At 38.5% G+C, this 18,695-nt stretch overlaps 2 long non-coding RNA genes across 6 annotated transcripts; one reads left to right on the top strand and one right to left on the bottom strand.

The window, feature by feature from the left end:
* The first annotated feature begins 2,233 nt into the window (after positions 1-2,233).
* LOC136252370 (uncharacterized) lies at positions 2,234-18,110 on the top strand. Of its 2 annotated transcripts, XR_010699514.1 has the most exons (6): positions 2,234-5,311; positions 5,358-6,239; positions 12,414-12,462; positions 12,900-12,942; positions 17,802-17,867; positions 17,924-18,110. It is a non-coding gene; the product is annotated as an uncharacterized lncRNA (long non-coding RNA). The 2 variants fall into 2 exon arrangements; XR_010699513.1 differs by lacking the exon at positions 12,900-12,942.
* Positions 6,539-10,174, bottom strand: LOC136252369 (uncharacterized). 4 transcript variants are annotated; one of them, XR_010699510.1, is made up of 11 exons: positions 10,050-10,174; positions 9,849-9,997; positions 9,340-9,512; positions 9,005-9,277; positions 8,790-8,897; positions 8,093-8,174; positions 7,900-7,982; positions 7,777-7,843; positions 7,595-7,717; positions 6,836-7,001; positions 6,539-6,787 (listed from the first exon to the last, which is right to left on the bottom strand). It is a non-coding gene; the product is annotated as an uncharacterized lncRNA (long non-coding RNA). The 4 variants fall into 4 exon arrangements; XR_010699511.1 differs by having other exon boundaries at positions 6,539-6,734; XR_010699512.1 differs by having other exon boundaries at positions 6,539-6,734; positions 6,788-7,001; positions 7,900-7,972.
* Positions 18,111-18,695: the final 585 nt, after the last annotated feature.

The following is an 18,695-nucleotide window of genomic DNA, read 5'->3' as shown; positions in this document are numbered from 1 at the left end:
TGAACGGAGATGGTTAAGGTAGCTGTAGTGTGGCCCTGTTTTCCACTATCAAGTGCGCTTCAGAAGTGCGCGTTAAACACGACAAGCAGTCTGAAGATGCAGGGTACCCTAAAGGTCAAGGCGGCGTTTTTTTGGCAAGTTTCTTGTAGATGTACGTATCGTGGTGTTAACTGTTGTAGATATTCTGGGCAAGCGAATGTCCTATCCTTTCGGAAACCCTGGGCACCAGCTCTTGACTTTAGCTGCCAGTTAGTCTCGCGTGGCCAGACCGCTTTTTCTTCGTCACGGCGCTTATCGATTAGAGATTATAAGCGCCTACTCCGAAATAGGGTCTGGTCCAGAATCAATACGTAAACTCGTTTTCACACCCCAAGCAAGAGCTCGGGGTGTTTAATCAACTTGCGTCATAAAACGTATACTTCCTTTTAATTTTCAAGCCACGTACGCACTGGAAATGCCATGAACGATAGTCGGTAGAGTCGATGAGAAACACTGAGGGTGGTTTTCTAAGGCTAAAAAGAACACGGGTTGATTCCTTGCTCAGTTTTTTTTCCTTCAGTCTTTTCGTTTTCACAAGGAATCGATCCGTGACCTTTTTAACCGTAGAAAACCAGCCTCAGTGTCTCTCATCAACTCCACCGGCTATCGTTCATGGCATTTCCAGTGCGTACGTGGCTTGAAATTTAAAAGGGAGTATACGTTTTATGACGAAAGTTGATTAAACACCCCGAGCTCTTGCTTGGGGTGTGAAAACGAGTTTATGTATTGATTCTGGACCAGACCCTATTTCGGAGTAGGCGCTTATAATCTCTAATCGATAAGCGCCGTGACGAAGAAAAAGCGGTCTGGCCACGCGAGACTAGCTGCCAGTGTGGGAGGCAAGAGGATAATCAATTGTACGTTTGTTCTTGCAAATGTTGCCCCCTCCCATTTATTTATATGCTGGGCTGTTGACAGAAGCCAGTCCATATGTACTCTCTTTCCCAGACAGCTTTTTCCCTTTTGTATTTGGGTGGGGGGAAACTACCTTAAAAACTGAGGATTCAAGATGTGTGGCATTCGAAGTGGATATTTATCCGACAGTTTTTGAAATTTATGTAGCCAGTCATTAGCTACTAGCTAGAGTGTGTTACGAAGGGGCCACTCTTGTTGATACTGTAACATTATTGCCTAATTTTAATGTACTACCAGCAAGGAAGACCATGTGGATATACAATGAGCCTGCAGCATTTTCTGTGACTTCTCAGCTTCCCACTAGCTTGGCTTCTATCTAAACTCCTATATTCCCTCCTTACAACAACTTCTTTGTTTGGTTGCTCTTTTTAACATGTGTTGGTAGCTCGAGTAGCTACATTTAACTCAGTCAGTGCATGTAAAGACTTCAGATGTGTGACAAATCGTCCTGTAGCTAGAGAGCTGCTTAACTTCAAGAAGGTGCCATACTAGAGGTGCACTGATATCAATATTCCGATAACTGATATAAACTAATATCAACAAGCCGATAAACATAGCATAGATTTTTCTTTAAACATTTTAAATTCCGTTGTAAAGCAACAGTGAAACACATGTTTATGGGTAGCTGTGTCAGTAGAAAAACATGATTATGTTCAAGGTTGTAGTCTCAACTTTTGTATAAGCTATGGAAGCCCTACATGATTGTATCTGCACATTGTTACACATCTTGCTGATCCCATGCCGATACACAAAAAGAAGGCCGATATAGCCGATCCGATTATCAGTTGACCTCTAAGCAACACTGGTACATGCATTTATTGATTTTGGTGCTTGAGTTTAACTGTTAGCACACATTGCCAAACCTTTGTTGTTAAAACCATAAAATTTAACTTTATTATTTGGTCACAGCCAAGTGAATTTGTCGCATTTGTAGTTCAGCCTGTTTAGATATATGTAGTAATGCTTGAATATAGATATGTCATGCATGTGTAATAGACTACATCTAACCATGCCTTCTATGCAGATTGACGATACCTCGATCAAATAAGGAGGCTAGCTTTTGTGTGAAGTGTAATGACTGCAACATAGATGACATCACTCATTCTACTGTAAGATGTAGAATATTGTTTGTCTAATGCTAATGAGTGCTTTGGTATTACAGGAGCTATTTTAAATTTTAATGTGCACATAGGAGGTCTGGAAAGGATGACGAGGTGAGAAAAAGCTACAATTTAGACGATGGTATGTAAAGAATGCTTTGATATTTGCAAGGTATGCAGGGTTTTTATTCTGGTAAGACACCTGTGTACCCAGTAAGACACCTAGCCACAAACTTTGAAAAACAATTTGCATACTTTGTGGATTCATAACTACATTCCAGCTACACAGGCCATTGTCTAAACAACTAAGACATACATTGCTAGGATTCTTCAGTGGATAAACACCCCTCAGGAATGCTGTAATAATCACCTCGTCTCTGCCTAGGTGATTATTACATCATTCCTTTGGGGTTGTTTATCCACTGAAGAACCCTAGCACTGCATGTCTTACCTATACATGTATTATGTAGTATAATGTAGTAAGTGCTAATATTCAGGGCAAGCCAGTGTCCTAAGTTTCAGAAACCCAGGGGCATCAGCCCTTGAGTTTTTAGCTGCCAGTGTGCTTGGCAAGAGATAATCATTTGATCTTGCAATTGTTGTGCCCCTTTCATGTATTATATGCTGAGCTGTTAACAGAAGCCTGTCCACAAGTTTTTAAAATGTACTGTGTAAGCTAGTGCTGAAAACAGTGGGAATGTATTGTTGTTAAATTGGATTCAAGGCTCGATTCAAGGTGTGTCACATTTGACATCAATCTATAAACCTATATGCATTGGACACGTGACACCATTTTAAGTAAAGTACCAATACAGTGGAGCCTCTCTATTATGGACATTTTGGGACCTGACTAATTTTGCTGTGATATACAGGTTTTCTGAGGTAAAAAAGTATTGACTTTCCCTCTTGACAGCAAACTTTTGGGAAGTTTTTTTCCTATTCCTTAATAGAGAGTTTGTTAAGAGAGGTTCCACTGTACTCACAATAATGTAAACGGAGGTAAGTGGAGGTAACTCCATGCGTTCACGCTCATAACTTATCCTTAACAGAACCAATTATAACCAAGCTTGGGTAAAAGCAACATACATCTATACATACCGAATTGTAAATGATTCGACAAAGCCATTAAGGAGATATGGCACAAAGTATCTGCTTGTGTTGAAAAATGCGTATGGAGTAACTTTGTGAATCACTGACAGTAACCCAGCAAACACCACCAATCTTGCTGTAATGTAAGGAAACAGTCTTTGTTATAAAACCTGCTAGAAAACATCAGTCCTTAACTCAGCTGCCTTGTAGTGCTGGAGGTAGCGCTCTTGAAGGAAAATTTTGTGCAAGCATAGTCACGGTACACCACTTTTATCAAACTGAACTGTGTGAAAACTGGAATAGCTAGAAACTTCTGCTTTGGTACAGGTAATCACAGTGTCCTGGTGTATCTTCTACAAGAAAGCTGGATGATTTCGTTGAGAGTTACTGTCTATCAAATTTGAAATTCATGACAAAATGGCACTATTCAACTTTGATAAAACCAGGCTGTCGCAAAAACCATAGTAGCTAGAAACTTCTACTTTGGTACAGGTATTTACTGTACCTGGTGTATCTCTAGTTCACAAATACTATAAGCATATTTAATTTCGTGGGTAAAATTTTCGTGGTTTGCCAAAACCATAAGTTTGAAATTTGTGGGTATAATTTTTGTGATGTAATCTCGACGAGCAAGTTGATTTTTTCAAGGATCCTCGTGGGGAGCAAATTCGTAGATGTAGCTCAGTCTAGTAACGATTGATACTCATTACCGATGGCGCCACGAGGAGGGTGTGTGTACAAAGAATCTTGCCTGCTGGAATCAGGCAACCGGTCTTGAACAAGGCCATCAGTATGACAGTAGCCCTGCTATCAATTTCTGCGGAGTTTCTAAATGGATTAATTTTCGTGGATCAGCTTTATGTTCATGGATCAGCTTCATACCACGAAATCCGCAAAAAAATTATGCACCACGAACATTTCTAGTAGTAGATTTTTTCATAAAGCAGTTTGGGAGTGACAGCTCATCTTCACGAAATTACCCCAGTCACCTTGAGGAAGGTGGAAGTGCTTTAGACGCTACTTGATAATATTAATTTTAATTACATAGTTTTGTTTAAAATATTACATGAACCTGAATAGTCCCACTAGCAAATGGTGGTGATCGCTGATAATCGCTAGATATTTCAGTTGCTCATCGTGTAAGGATTCAAATAATGTAGTTTGTTTTGTAAAAGTGCCTAGTTTTGTGGGTGAAAACCGATGGAGCAATATTTTGCGCGAAACAATTCTAGGGTACCCAGGTATATTATTCTAAACCCCAAACAATAGATGAATAGACGATATGCGCACTCTATTACTCAAACGAAAAATGATCAATTAAACGTAGACGGCGCAAAACTCAACGGTGACTGAAAACCTGAAGTCCCATATAAAAGTATGGGCAACAAATGCAGCTCGAGCAATATCTTACCACTCAAACTATGGACAGGGCGTCTCATTCTTCATACTATTCATTCCGTGACAAAGAAGAGCATGAAGTGTGAAAGGCTCTGCCCATAGCTTGAGTGGTAAGTTATTGCTCGAGCCGCATTTACTTTTATATGGGACTTCAGGTTTTTAGTAACCGTTGAGTTTTGCGCCGTCTACGCTTAATTGATCAGTTTTAATAGAGTGCGCATATTGTCTATTGTACTAGCTCTAGCTTGGAATGGTGAGTGTGTTGATGTATTGTTACCATGGTGGTGTGTGTAAACACATGTAGCATGGTGAATGAATACATCAGAAACTTTCCTGGGAAAAGGCCAAGTGCTATATTCCATGAACTAGCTAACTTAGCAAATCTATTAACAATGGTGTCGCTAATGGCAACACGATACAAGATGTGCCCCTGCATGTGTGATTTTTACTGTATATAGCCCTCGTTGACAAGTGACAAATTTATGTACCACACGAGGGGATAGCTGAAGTGACCACTAGGTAAGTTGACAAAACTCATGATCAAATCAAGACTGACAGCATGGCTGTGTTGCTTTGGCAAAGGAATGTTTGTATACCTGACATGCAGACATTTATTCCAAGCACTCTTGAATGTGGTTGTTACCATAGATAGTATACCCTATGTGTTACTTTACTAGTATTGCTGGGGTGTTACAATGGTTGTGTTTTCATGTATTAGAAACCCAAGTGGAGAGTCAACAACAAGTCTGTCAGCTTACAGAACTTATAAAGTATGCAAAAGTATTATACGTATGGATGTTATTTCATATATTGTAGGCATTGTTTGTCTATTTGGGAAGTGTATTTGTGAAATTTAATGTGGAAACAACTGAACCTTACTTACGTCCGATAATACATTGGACTACCTTAATAGCAGAAAACACCAAACTAGAGCAATACGCAAAGGATTCATGTGGCAGGATAAAGTTGGATTTTCACGAGTTACAAATCAAAAAGAGGAAATTTGTACAAGAAGTGTTTAAATGTGGTAAGACTAGTGAAGATGATCCTGACTATCTATATATTTTTTTCCTTTGACGATTACTTGACTTACTCTTCAGTAAGCATGGAAAAGGCATCTTTTTTTTTGTAAAATACATGAGAGTAAACACTTCGTTGAAGCTTGTGAAGAAAGAAGTTGTCATGAACATTATTTGCCGTATTTTTACGGTAATGAATTCTGTGAAGTTTTGCTGAAGAGTAATTACCCGAATGTTATGTCGCCTATATCCAATTGTCTTTTAAAAGCAAATATGGCAGGGAATTACAGCGAAGATGATTGGACAGAGAGGCTATTTCATTGCCTAAATTTTAAGGGAGAGGTTAAGGCTGAACTTACATGTTGTTACAGATGCACTGACGTAGCACAATCTTGGAACAGTAGGTTGCCGCGTAAAGAAGCTTCCAAGTACCTACTATTTCGTGGCTCACCAGATATGATCATTAAAAAAAAAAAACATTGACGGCATCCTTGGTACGGATAGTAAGAGTGATGGTAATGATGTTAATCAGAGTAATGATGCTGATCAACGTGATAATGGTGATCAGAATGACGATGGTGATGATCTACCAAGCAGTCAAGAAAGTGGCAATCTTCAAATGGGCCATCAGATGACCTGCTCATCATCTTACTATCCTAACTCTATTCTCACCAATAAAGTAGGTGAACTTGTTGTTGCTGTACATACTAGTATAGCTTGCCGAGCTCCTAAACTGTATTTGGCAAGAAAGCCGGTCACTGTGCTGAAAGGCCATGGCCTACATATTCATAGGGCATTGGGCATTTACCATATAGTGGTCACTGTAAGTGATAAGGACAAAATGAACATGCAGGCAACACAGTTGGTTGACGGTTTTTCAACTCCCGGTATCTTATGCAGTGCAATCACTTATTTCATAGGACAATTGGATGGTAATAGTTAACACGTTATGTAATTGCTTGCTTATACTCAAGTGTATCAAATTTAAACAACTTATCTCCAGTAATATATAGAATATAAATGTATGTATACAAAATTATACTTTTGTTTTGTTTTAAAAATATGTTCTTCACCAAACTATTACAGTGGAACCTCAGTTATCCGAATCCATTGGGACTAGTGGTGGTTTTTCGTGGGTCTGAAAATTCCATGGGATTTGTAGTGAAGGGGTAGACTGTGTATAGTATTAACAAGGGTAGGTAACAAAGCTTACGAAGACTACAGTACCTGTAGTTGAGCAGAGTCACATTTCATGTTACATGTAATCTCTTGCACCTTTGGCATTGCCCTCTCTTGTTCCTCCAGTGCTTTGGCCTTCTCCTTCTCAATCTTGGAGCAGTTGTTCTTCAGTATACATGTTACAAGTTGCCTGTAGCTGGTCTCTCTCTATCTCTCTGCTCCACCATAGTCTTGTTTTCTGAGATAAGTTCGTCATAAATGCCTGTAGGAATTATCAAGTAGGAATAAATATACATTATCAACGAGTATATTTACATCTAGTCTTTGAAATACAAACACATTAGACAAATGTCCTGATTTTGTGAGTGAGAAGTAGATATATCAATGTATCGCAACACATGAGTCGATACATCAGGCCATACCAAATTAATTATATCATGGACTTTTTGCACTCTAGAAGTGATCCGGCAGATCAAAAAATGAAGAAAAAAAATCATTTTTAGCTGCAGTTGGATGCTTATTTTAGTACATACGTATGACTGCTCTCATACTTAGCATTCGGCTAGAAGTCATTCTTCTACTGCTGTATACAGCTGTATGCATTAGAGTGTCTAGATCTTCATAGTTGTATAGGTACTAAAGTATCTGAAGTAAAGAGAACTTAATTCTGACGCTTAACCTATTAGTTCTTCCACAATAGTCTATACCATAATAGCACTTTTAGAGATCACTGGATTTCTTTCTTTGCCAAAATAGTGACCAGGCGGGGTCCATGAAACATAAATTAATTTGACATGGCCTCATATATCACAATATATTGGTATCCTATGCTAATCACTACACACACGCAATCACCTTATTGGTAACAGACATTTCTTCACGTTGATTCTGTGCTTGTGGTTTTGACACTTCAGCTTACAGTGTCCTCAGCTCTTCAGCATCACTAGATAGCCTATCCACAACTTCTTTATAGACCTCCTAGAAATGTAATAACAAAACTCATTATATTACTTATGGCAACACAACTGTCTAGTTACCTTTTCTCCTGTTTACATTGAGCTTGTGTCGGTCGTATTTCTTTTTTGTCTCATCCACTTGTGCTTTCTTTTAAGACAATTACCAAATACATCACATACTGATGAGTTTACTTGTCAACTCACCAAATCATCGATTGTGGCATTCAATTCATTGACTTGTGACCAGTAGTTGGTCTTGATCTTCTCAATCTACTGACTACAGTTATCTTGAGATGACAAAGAGTCAGTAAAACATACACATAGTAGGAATGTTCATATTAGTATAGCAACTGACAATAGATACACACGCAGACCACAAAGTAGCATCATAACAAACCTTTTCAGCTGACAGCTCTCCTCTAAATTTTGTGCATTCCATCATGAGCACTGAATTGGAGTTACGAGCTTCACTTAGTTCTCTGCAAAGTATTACATTGGGAAGGTTACTAGCTCATTTCAAACCCTGTGTGTATGCATGTTCACATACACACACACATGTTCGCATGTTCACACACACAACAACGCACAAAGCAAAAGCAAAGCCTATTGGCTGCCGCAAAGCGGTCACGCCTACCCAGTGAACCAGCACTGGGGTACCTGTGCGCTACTCAGGTACTAGGAGTCAGCTCCAGCAAATCCCCCTGGGGTAGGACTAGTAGCCTGCAGGGAGCTGTACCATGCCTCACAGATGAAGGTGTGGGCACCCAAAGTCCCACCACAGCCTTCACCCATTATGCAAGACATGGACAGTTTGGCGTTTGCTTCCCCAGTTTATACCAGCCAGTTAACACTAGGCCACCAGGTCCCCATTTATACAGCTGGGTAGACTGGAGCAATGTGAGTAAAGTTCCTTGCTCAAGGAAACAACAACAACACCAAAGTGGCCACACTGGGAATCAAACCTGGGACCTCTTGATTACCAGGCCGATGCCCTAACCACTTGGCTTTGCTGCCTCACAACAACAACAACACACACACACACACACACACACACACACACACTTGCTTGGTGTACCAGCACACATTACACTTACTATAAGTACTCTCATTCCTCCCAGACACAAGTTCCTGGACATAACGTAGCATCACTTCTCTAGTACGCTCATCAGCTTAGGCTGTTCCCATGACAACAACATCATAATCTGAAACAAATATGGAATGCTTATATAATTACAGACTGGTCCCCTTGGTCTAGCTAGCCTACATTGCGATAACATACTATATATTTCAACAACAATACAGAACTTACTGGTGACTGTGCATGGTGGTCCCTCCATCACTGATAAACTGGTCTAGTTGGACTAGCTGGCCTAAAACATAATAATACAGTCACTGTGATGGTCCCTCCACCACTGGTACACTGGTTGAACGGTCTTCTGGGACTAGCTGGCCTAGAACTTGGCATTCACTGTGACAGTCCCTCCATCGCTAGTACAATTACAGACTGGTTTACTCGGACTATCTGGCCAGCAGAGTTTCTGTTAACTATCACTCAAAAGCAAAGCAGTTTGGTCATACAAGACTATTGGAATGTGATGAAGAAAATGGGTTTTCATAATGGAACAATACAAACAATTCACTCACCTGAAGGAGGGTTATTAAAATCTGGGAAATAGATGGAACCAATCAGAGCAGGGACCATCACAACGACCGCCTCATATTCTGGTGGTTGTCCAGTTTGGGGAATGATGGAGTTGCAGACATTTCCTTGTGGCCTGTAGTTCTTCAACGATGAGGTTACAAGTGCACTGTATTTGCTACAAAAATTAAAGAAAAAAGTTGAACAGTCTTGCACAGAAACATGTTACGCACAACACGCACGCTAAGCAAAGGCCACTCCGCACCTAGTTTAAAAGTCATGGAACAGTCAACCATTCTATATACTAAGTGCAAACTTATGACATGACCCACACAAAGGTCAGTATGTTGTGCCAAGCACCAATGATAGGTGTCTTTTACATGTAACGGCTCCTACCATTACACATGTACAACATGGACCCTTAGGCTGTACTTTTGTTAGCAACTAACGTGTTTACTACTGCATAGACTTTTATTTAGTGATGGTTAGAAGATGCAGTAAATTAATACCCTACCGGTTGTATCTCCAGTTTTCTGATACCTATCTTGGTACCAAAGTGAGATGGCTAGTGGAGAGGGATGTGTCCACAGTGTTTGGGGAGGCCAGCACCAAACTAGCCACCAGCCTTCCGTCACAGAAAGTTATGAACACCCTCGAATCCACCTATCATTGTGTCCCCACCTGAATACTAACGAATCTACATGGAGCAGCTTACTAGTCTTGACGATAGTTGCAGGTAGTCCCGTCATTAACCCCAGCAATATATTTCTGGAGATCACAAGGTGATCATAAGCGCCGCGTTATAATAAATGTTAATTCTAACTACTGCCTACCAATGACACTTAAAATTCAGGCGGTTCACGTGTTATCATCAGGTAATTATCTGGCTTTAAAGGTATGCTATATTCAGGTAGACAACTGACAACTGGTAGCGCGCCCCAGTGTACTCATTGTAGAGGTTATTCGTAGTATACGTCGGATGCTGAAACGTGCATACTAGTAACGGATTGTGGCTGGCTCTCGGCCCGGACTACTGATCTTGTAAGGATGTGAGACTGATGTCAACACGAATAACTTAATAAATACGTTCCTGGATGGGTAGCTACCAAGTTTCCTGCTTGAGTCCTGGTAAGTGAAATGATTGCCGGCCGGCAGACCGACGTGCATGTGCATGATTGACATCCTCAGTTTCTGAGGTTTGTGCATAACTAAATAGTAGTACTCGTCAGTCCTATTTTACTATAACTCAAGTACACGATATTTTACATGACGGAGTTTCTATCCCATTCAACTCACATTTCAAGTTTTCAAGCACCAATACTAGATTCCATTCACTTTCACTTACCACATCATCATCTACCATTACGCATACCGTTTTCTTTTTTTATAAATTCTCCATTTCTTTGGAATTCAGTACCTGTAGAAATTTTACAAATTTCCAAAGCAATTCCTTTTCGGATGGCACTTGGTCGATTTCTGCTCAGCTAACCTGATTTTGTAATTTTCTCTTTGTTCTCTTTTTGTATAGGTATGTAGTTGTCGTGTGTCATGTTTTTGCTGTATGTTTTATTTTGTACTTGTAACTGTATGTATGTCTTTGTAAGGGGAGCACGTTTGCAGGCTTTACATTTTGTGTGACCCTTGTCTTTTGACAAAAATCGATAATCTAATCTAATCTAATCTAGTCAGGACTTGAATAGGCTTTCATTTTGGAGATAATGCACTTATCAATGTCATAGATTATCGAGAGAGTGTCAATGTTTCCCCACTACTATGAACACGGGCAGAGGTGGGGATAAGTGGAGATCACATTAAAAGTTCTAATCTCCACTACCTGGTGGTCTTGCTATCCCCTACTATTCCCGTGGTCTTCGGTCTTCATGCTCGGCTTGGAACTACATCACTCAACATATCTTTTAACATACATGATCTAGTAGACAGCACGTGAGCCTTGCAGCGAAAGAGATAGAACTTAATGTGAGAAATCCAAGGATAAATTTCAGTGTTTGAAAGTAAAGACTGAGAGCGATAAAGCTCAACAAGATATCACCTGTGGTTAAATGCCCCACTACCTGGGGCAAGGTTGGCGGCTGATTCCCCCACCTCTACTCGTGTTTATAATAGTGGTACAAAGCATTGATAGGTGCGTTATTCCTATGTATACTGATTCAATCCTCAGTACACCAATTGCAAGGATTAGTCAGTGCATAAATGTTATCTCCATGACCAGTAAGTTCCCTGCGGAGTTACAATGCTGTGATCAGTATGTGGTTGTGTATTTAAGATACTGTGGAATTGCTGACCGTTAGCTATACAAGGGGGTGGTACTCCAAAGTATTGTGTACTATGACCATGCCTATGATCTTCATTCTTGGTCAAAGTGCAAAATGGGCCTTGACATTAAAAGGATGCTTAACTCTTAATTAGTCAAATTCTCATAAAACTCACATTCACATTGTATTTCTAACACATATGTAACTTTATAGTTGTCCTGTGAGCTACTACAAAAATTCCTTTTGACATTGATTTCGACCTAGGATGAAGATCACACTACACAATAGATTGTAGTGTCACTTAGCTGTGAATTGTAGCACTCTTAAATTTGTACATGAGATTAACTGTACCTTGTGCACAAACAAGTATCTTCAATAGCAGGCCTTTATCTAGTTGGGGGGGGGGGGGCAAAAGAAGGTTTTATGAGAGTGGGGGAGGGCAGTAGTGTAAGATCCACCAGGTCTGGGGACATGCTCACCAGAAATGTTTGTATTTTAGACTCTTGGAATGCTTTTGGTACAACATGCCGCTGTGTTTTGTTGCTCCTGGTGCATTCTCAAGTATCTGAGAATAACTTGCCAGTTGATTTTTGCATTTTAGGTGCATTCTCAGGTACGTGCTGCTCTAGGAATTTGTTTGTATTTTAGATTGCTTTTGATACATTCTAAGTCAAACTATTGAAGGGGGGGGGGGACAGGTGGGGGGGCAGGGGTGGATCCATGAGTGGCAAGGAGAGGGTCACAAACAAGCTAAGTAAGACGCTAGATAACAGTTTTATTTATTTATTGTATATTATCCACCTAAGGATCCACTACTGAAAGCCTGTGTAGCAGCTCATTTGACTTTGATTTAAGGTGAGTTTGTAATAAATGGTCATGGTATGCATACAGTGTAGTTCTTGAGTGATCACCTGAGAAAGTTTAGCAATTCTGAATCAATTAAAAGATATATGACTCCTCCACAAAGGGAAGGAGAAGGATGCATTTTGTCCCAAATGCCCCATGCATTGGTTGTGGGGATGAGGGGCTCTCTAGTACTAAACTTTCGGACCTTAGTAGCTTAAAACCCTTCTATTCAGAATTAGGTACAAGCTACTAAAACCTTATTATTTTGTATAAAATTATAAATTTTCGTTTTCAAAATTAGTCATTGTGTTTACATGTAATTCTGTAGTTACATCAATAAACAATAAAACAACCATAGACAACTATATCTATGATTGCAAAGTTGCATAGACTAAAGTGTGTGGCCAGAGTGGATATTAATAGTAAATATTATCCCCCATGTGTAGCGTATACCTTTTGAAGATGGTGATGTGTGTGAAAACAGGACATGTGAGCACGTATATTGGCCTACATTTTTGTACTTTCATCACTCTTAACATTATACATATTATTCTATTCTAGTAATAAGATATGACCTGTTGTGTGATGGTGTGTAGTTTGTGCCCACGTACCTTATTTTTGCATCTGGGGTACTAACAGTCACCTATACAAATAATTAAACTTGTACAAAAACATAGTAAGTATATATAGTAGCATGTTATTCAATTATGTTATTCAATTTAAGGAGTCCAGGGTGGTGATTTTGAAGTGGTATTGTAGCATGGAAAAGGATTGTTGATAATTTATTATATATTGAAATTTTGTGAGTATTACAGTCCCAGCGCTACATCTGACATTTTCTACAAGTGGAAATTTCCTTCAAAAGTTTCTATACATGCGATAGACCCTGGTAATGAATAGGAGTCATATTCCTTGCTTGACATAGAGAGCTTGTGCCATGTAAATTAATATCCATTACCTTCCAAATTACATGTTAACAGTCCATTGTGCCATGTAATCTGTATAAAATTGTATATATTATATTGATGTGACCTACATTTCTAGCATGCTAGATGCACAAGGGGGTGTTATGTAGGGAAGTGCTGTAGGTATAGATCTGCAACCACGGTCAAAGTCTTGACCAACCGAAATTTCTCATTGACCTGTGACTTGCAGTGCTTATTGTGTTTGACCTGTGACTTAATTGTTTCTTGACCCCTGTTTATTTTATAATTTTGTATGCCTGCCTTTGTACCAACAATTTCTTGGTGTGTGCTATCAACAGCTGTGAGAAAAACATCTTTGTAATCACAATGAAATGTCTGCTGATGCTTAAACTTTGAAACATCTTCTTGGAGATCCTTACATCTTGTGAGCTATGTATAATTCTGTAAACTTGATTCCAGTTACGTATAGTTTGGGCCTAAAACTCTGTTTCATTGATCATTGACCCACTATTTTATAGCCTTGACCATTGATGCATTTGCAATGCAAGTGGACAACTTAAAAATATATCATCAATGGGCTGCACAGTTTGTTACTAATAATACGTACATGGTAAAAAGAATAGAACTAATAGTTAGACACCAAGACCAAGGGAGAACATAGTCTGGCAGCGCCCTCCCCTTCACTTTTAGAGTAAGGGTCTGGTAACCGTAGTATACGGTATTTGTGCTACCAGAATTCAAATGTGGTTTCAAATTGCGTGTGACGTAACAATTTACCTGTTTTCAGGCTGTTGTAACTCGGCAAAGAAAGCACAAAACTTAATACTTCTCAACGTAGGTCTACAGCGTGTATATCTCGGAGTCTTGCTCGGAGAGTATCAGCTGCTTTCCAACTATCCCGAATTCAGTAACTATGGTTATTGTGTTATTCATGATGCAAACTACACGTTTTACATCACAAATATTTATTTTAACTGGATACTGCAATTTGATTGGCTCTACCACTACAGTGGTAGTAGCACAGGTACCCTATACTACGGTTACTAGACCCTTACTCTAAAAGCGAAGGGGCGGGCGCTGCCAGACTAGGGAGAACAAAGTAATTTAGTAACTTCATAGACTAGAGGCAGTAGCATGCCAAGTGTAGTATAACAGTGCTACTGAAGGAATACTAGATTAGCAGTTTGTCTTTGTGTTGTAATAGTTTATCATGTACAAAATTGCTTGAGGGCATGCATGTGACTAAGTGGGCATGTGAAAGTGATAAGTGATTTAGTAAACCTCTAAATGAGTATGATGTTGTCTAAAATAATACTAAACCAGCTTGGCCAGGCGACCTGAAAGGAGGCCAATGGTCAGATGACCTGACCAATTCAAATATAACTGACACAACATTGTAACTTATCATAGAAGATGTGCCCAAACACCTTAAAGAGCAGTGATACTGTGTCAAAAAAGTGTTCTTGAGTCCTGCTGTGCTAGAAGCAATTTAAATTTCAGCTCTATTATCTATGGCTGTTCAGTCATTTGTTGTATAATCAGTGTAAATAACTGTCTACACTATATTACTAGTAAGGAAGCATTATAGTGAGAACAATAATTGTTACTGAACTTATGACACCTGTCACACATGGCACTTCTATCAGCCAGTAGCTGATGATGTTAAACAAACTATGTGCTGCCAATGATTGTGAGCAGCACAGAAGTTATTCAATAAGTAGCAACCATGCAATAATGCTTTTAAATACTACCAACAGCAAATATAAATATACATAATGCCCTGCAGCTGTGGGATGAATCAAAATTGTTAACATAAATAGGTAAACATGACTATGATTCTGCATGTGTAAAGCAGTGGCTCCTACACTTTTGTTTTTTTTAGTCAACAAAAATAAGTCTGCTTTCAGTGACTGTGTGCATGCTGCTGAAAATCCTTATTGTGGGCCTGATAACACAACATCTGTTGGTGATGTGGCTTCCCTTTGGTGAATTTGTAGACAAGACAAGGTGAGGGGATTTTCTCACCTTGCTTTTGTTGTAATTAATTGTGGTTCCAACAGCTCCAGGTTTGCACACCTGGCCTAAATGACTAAACAGTTAAAGTTAATTTGGTTGTCATCATTTGTGATCATGTACCATATGCTATACATTTGGGGTTGCGTATTGGAGGATGAATTAGCAGAACTGTACATTCCATGGTTATACTGTACACATACAAATTTTCAAGGGACATAATTTTCATGGATTTTGCAGTTGCTTTGCTTTCCATGACATTTTCATCCTTGAAAATTAACGATTATCAAGGTTAGTTCTATGCATGCTTTCTAATAGATAACCTCAGTGAGAAATGACTGATCCTAAAAATAAAACCACGAAATCCTGCAATTCATCGGTCTCGAAAATTACATACTGCACCTCAAAAATTTGTACGTATATGGTGGTATATTATTTGGTCATTCGCTTTAAGAAAAGTGTTGTATCCGGACAACGAAACATCCAGACTCTTTGCCTTAGAACATTAGAAACCACCTAAAATCAATATACTGTAATATACACAAACAGGTAGAATGTACCCATAAACACGAACCTGTCTTTCATGTCAAATGATAAGTACAGTAAATTTACATCACAGCAGACCATTAGCTAGTTTAAATCGAGTCCAGTAGTCCATTCTAGTAATCCAGCCCAGTACTCTAGTCCAGTAATCCAAAAGTCCAGTCAAGTGAATGGGTATACATCCAAAAACTTTATGTTTACTTGTTGTAAGATCTACATGACAAGTACTGAGTATCATTACAAATATCAAAAGCAAATGCTGAGTTGGGAGTTGGGAGTTGTAGTTAAATGGTGTGACTACAGTTGCACCATATAGGAATTAGACCACAACTCCACAGTAGTTTTTGTACATGTGGCCACAATAAACTAGTCATCTTGCTATCCCAAATTCTGTGAGAAATGTATATACTCAAGAATTAAAACATACTACCTTTTGGAGTACCTAGTCTGATGTATATGATATTATCTGCATGGAGGCACTTCTTATATAAACAGACTTTATTTCCATTTTAGGATGTGTAAGACAGTCATCAGCCAGCATATGCCAGTTGTTCACCAAGTGAAATTAGCTAGCATACATATAACATATTTAAGTAAAAGGTTGTGTATAGGGGTAGAAAAATTAACTGATTCCTTATATCCCATGCAACTTACTTTTTGTAAAATTAGCTAACTAGAAATTAGGTTATAACTAGTTAGTTTCATGTCCTTGTTTGTTACCATTTCACCCAGGGGAAGAATATACTGTATGCAATGGAAATGGAAAACGGAAAAAAGTCAAATCTTCATGACATGTGTATTAGGGTAAAACTCTTACTTAGTGGCCACCTCCCAAAAACAGCCTCATTACAAAAACCACTTCTGTACAAGGTCAGAAGATGACAAAGGCACACTTATATCCAAGAACATTACAGTGACTACCTCCTTACAATAACCACCTCTTTACAAAGACCACTTCTTAAGATTTCATAGCTAAGCTACAAACATGTATTGTATGACTTGTTCACTAACACACCTAGAAAATGATAGGTACTTATGGAGACTGCATTTTCTTTGATACAGTTATAGTTTACAACACTTTATGAGAATATCCATTACAAACCGATCAACTGATTTACGGTACAGATGGTCTGATCAGACCAAAATATGGAGGATGATATTGACCTTACCATGGGGTCATAAAGAGGAGATACACCATTAATTTTCTGGGGTGTACATATTTTACACATTATAGTAAAGGTCCTGGAGTATACCTGGCTACAGTAATGGGTTGGGATCATGATGAATATATGTAATTGTATACAAATTCATTATTACATTCGGTTTTTGTAAAGAGGTGGTCATTATAGGTCATTAAGTATGCCTTTGGTATCTTTGAGACCTAATTGCAATGTGGTCTTTGTAACGAGGTGGTCTTTGTACAGAGATGGTCTTTGTAATGATGTGGTCTTTGAGAGGTGGCAACTAAGCAAGAGTTTTACCTGCTAGTGTACATGTAAATGAAGAATTGACCTTTTCCGATTTCTATTTTCTGTTTCCAGTTTCCATTTCCACTGCTTCCAATTCCCCAGGTAGGTGTTTGGTTTTAATGCATGATTACTAGATACTATGTAACCATTGTTGTAACATAGTTACAGTACAGAGAAAAGTAGCTATAGTTATCCCAACGGACTGCATATATAGACAACTCATAATTTTATAATCCTGCGTGATGTTTCCATTCTGAATGTCAAATGTTATACAAAATGTCCTGTACTGTGCATGTACGTCTGTACATGTATTGTGTTTATATGTAGTAACTGCATGTCTATATTCAATTTATTCATGGTGGTGGATGTTAGTGACCCACATGATTTTATGTAATAGATTAAAGTGACATGATGGGATTTCAACAGTTTAGTGATGCAGGCCATCGATGCTTATTATACATAGGTAAGCTATAGTTTATATACAGTGCAGTTGAGTATGCCATTAAATATAACTAACAGGTCATTCTAAGGAGACATGGAAAGGAACTCTTACTGCAGCACTGCATCAAGCAGCAATACAGCAGTTACGATGTTGCATATTTAAACATTCTGTGTATACATATGCAGTGCACATGTGATGCAAGTGTATTTATATTGATGCAAATTAAACCAATACATGCTGTAGTTGTACTGTTTCAAATATAATAGATCTGTTATGCTTTAATATACTGGCACAATAGTGTGGGCAGATAATATTATGTGTGTTTTATAAGAGTGATTGCAAGTTCAACAGCATGTACTGTGTACAAGTATATCACACACTGTAAAACATATAATATGCATATGCAGAGTACTAGTGTATAGTACATATGGTTATAACCTTAGTGTAATCACTTAAGTGTATATAGTATTATTTTATCATAAGGTATTAAGCATTATAATTATTATACATGCATTCTGCACTTACATTGTTGGCAGATCTTTACTGAATTATATTTGTTATCGATCGATGGCGTTTTTTATATTAATAATACGTATCTTCAACACAACATTGCATAATTGCAACACTGATGCATGCACAAGTGTGTAATTGTATGTTGTAGTAACCATGCATGCATGGGTTTATTGCTGCATATGCATGTGCCTATATAATTATATAATTTATATAGTTTTATAACCTATATAACTCTTTACATGTGCTGTTACAAGCATGGTTACAGTAGTTGCAAAACTATAATGCATTGTCATACGAACTGTACTATTATAATTATGGTCTATATACAATTATTAT

Source organism: Dysidea avara, chromosome 4, assembly GCF_963678975.1.
Source record: "Dysidea avara chromosome 4, odDysAvar1.4, whole genome shotgun sequence".
Classification (NCBI taxonomy): Eukaryota; Metazoa; Porifera; class Demospongiae; order Dictyoceratida; family Dysideidae; genus Dysidea; species Dysidea avara.
The sequence above is the reverse complement of the archived record's forward strand: the minus strand, read 5'-3'. Positions and strand labels throughout refer to the sequence as shown.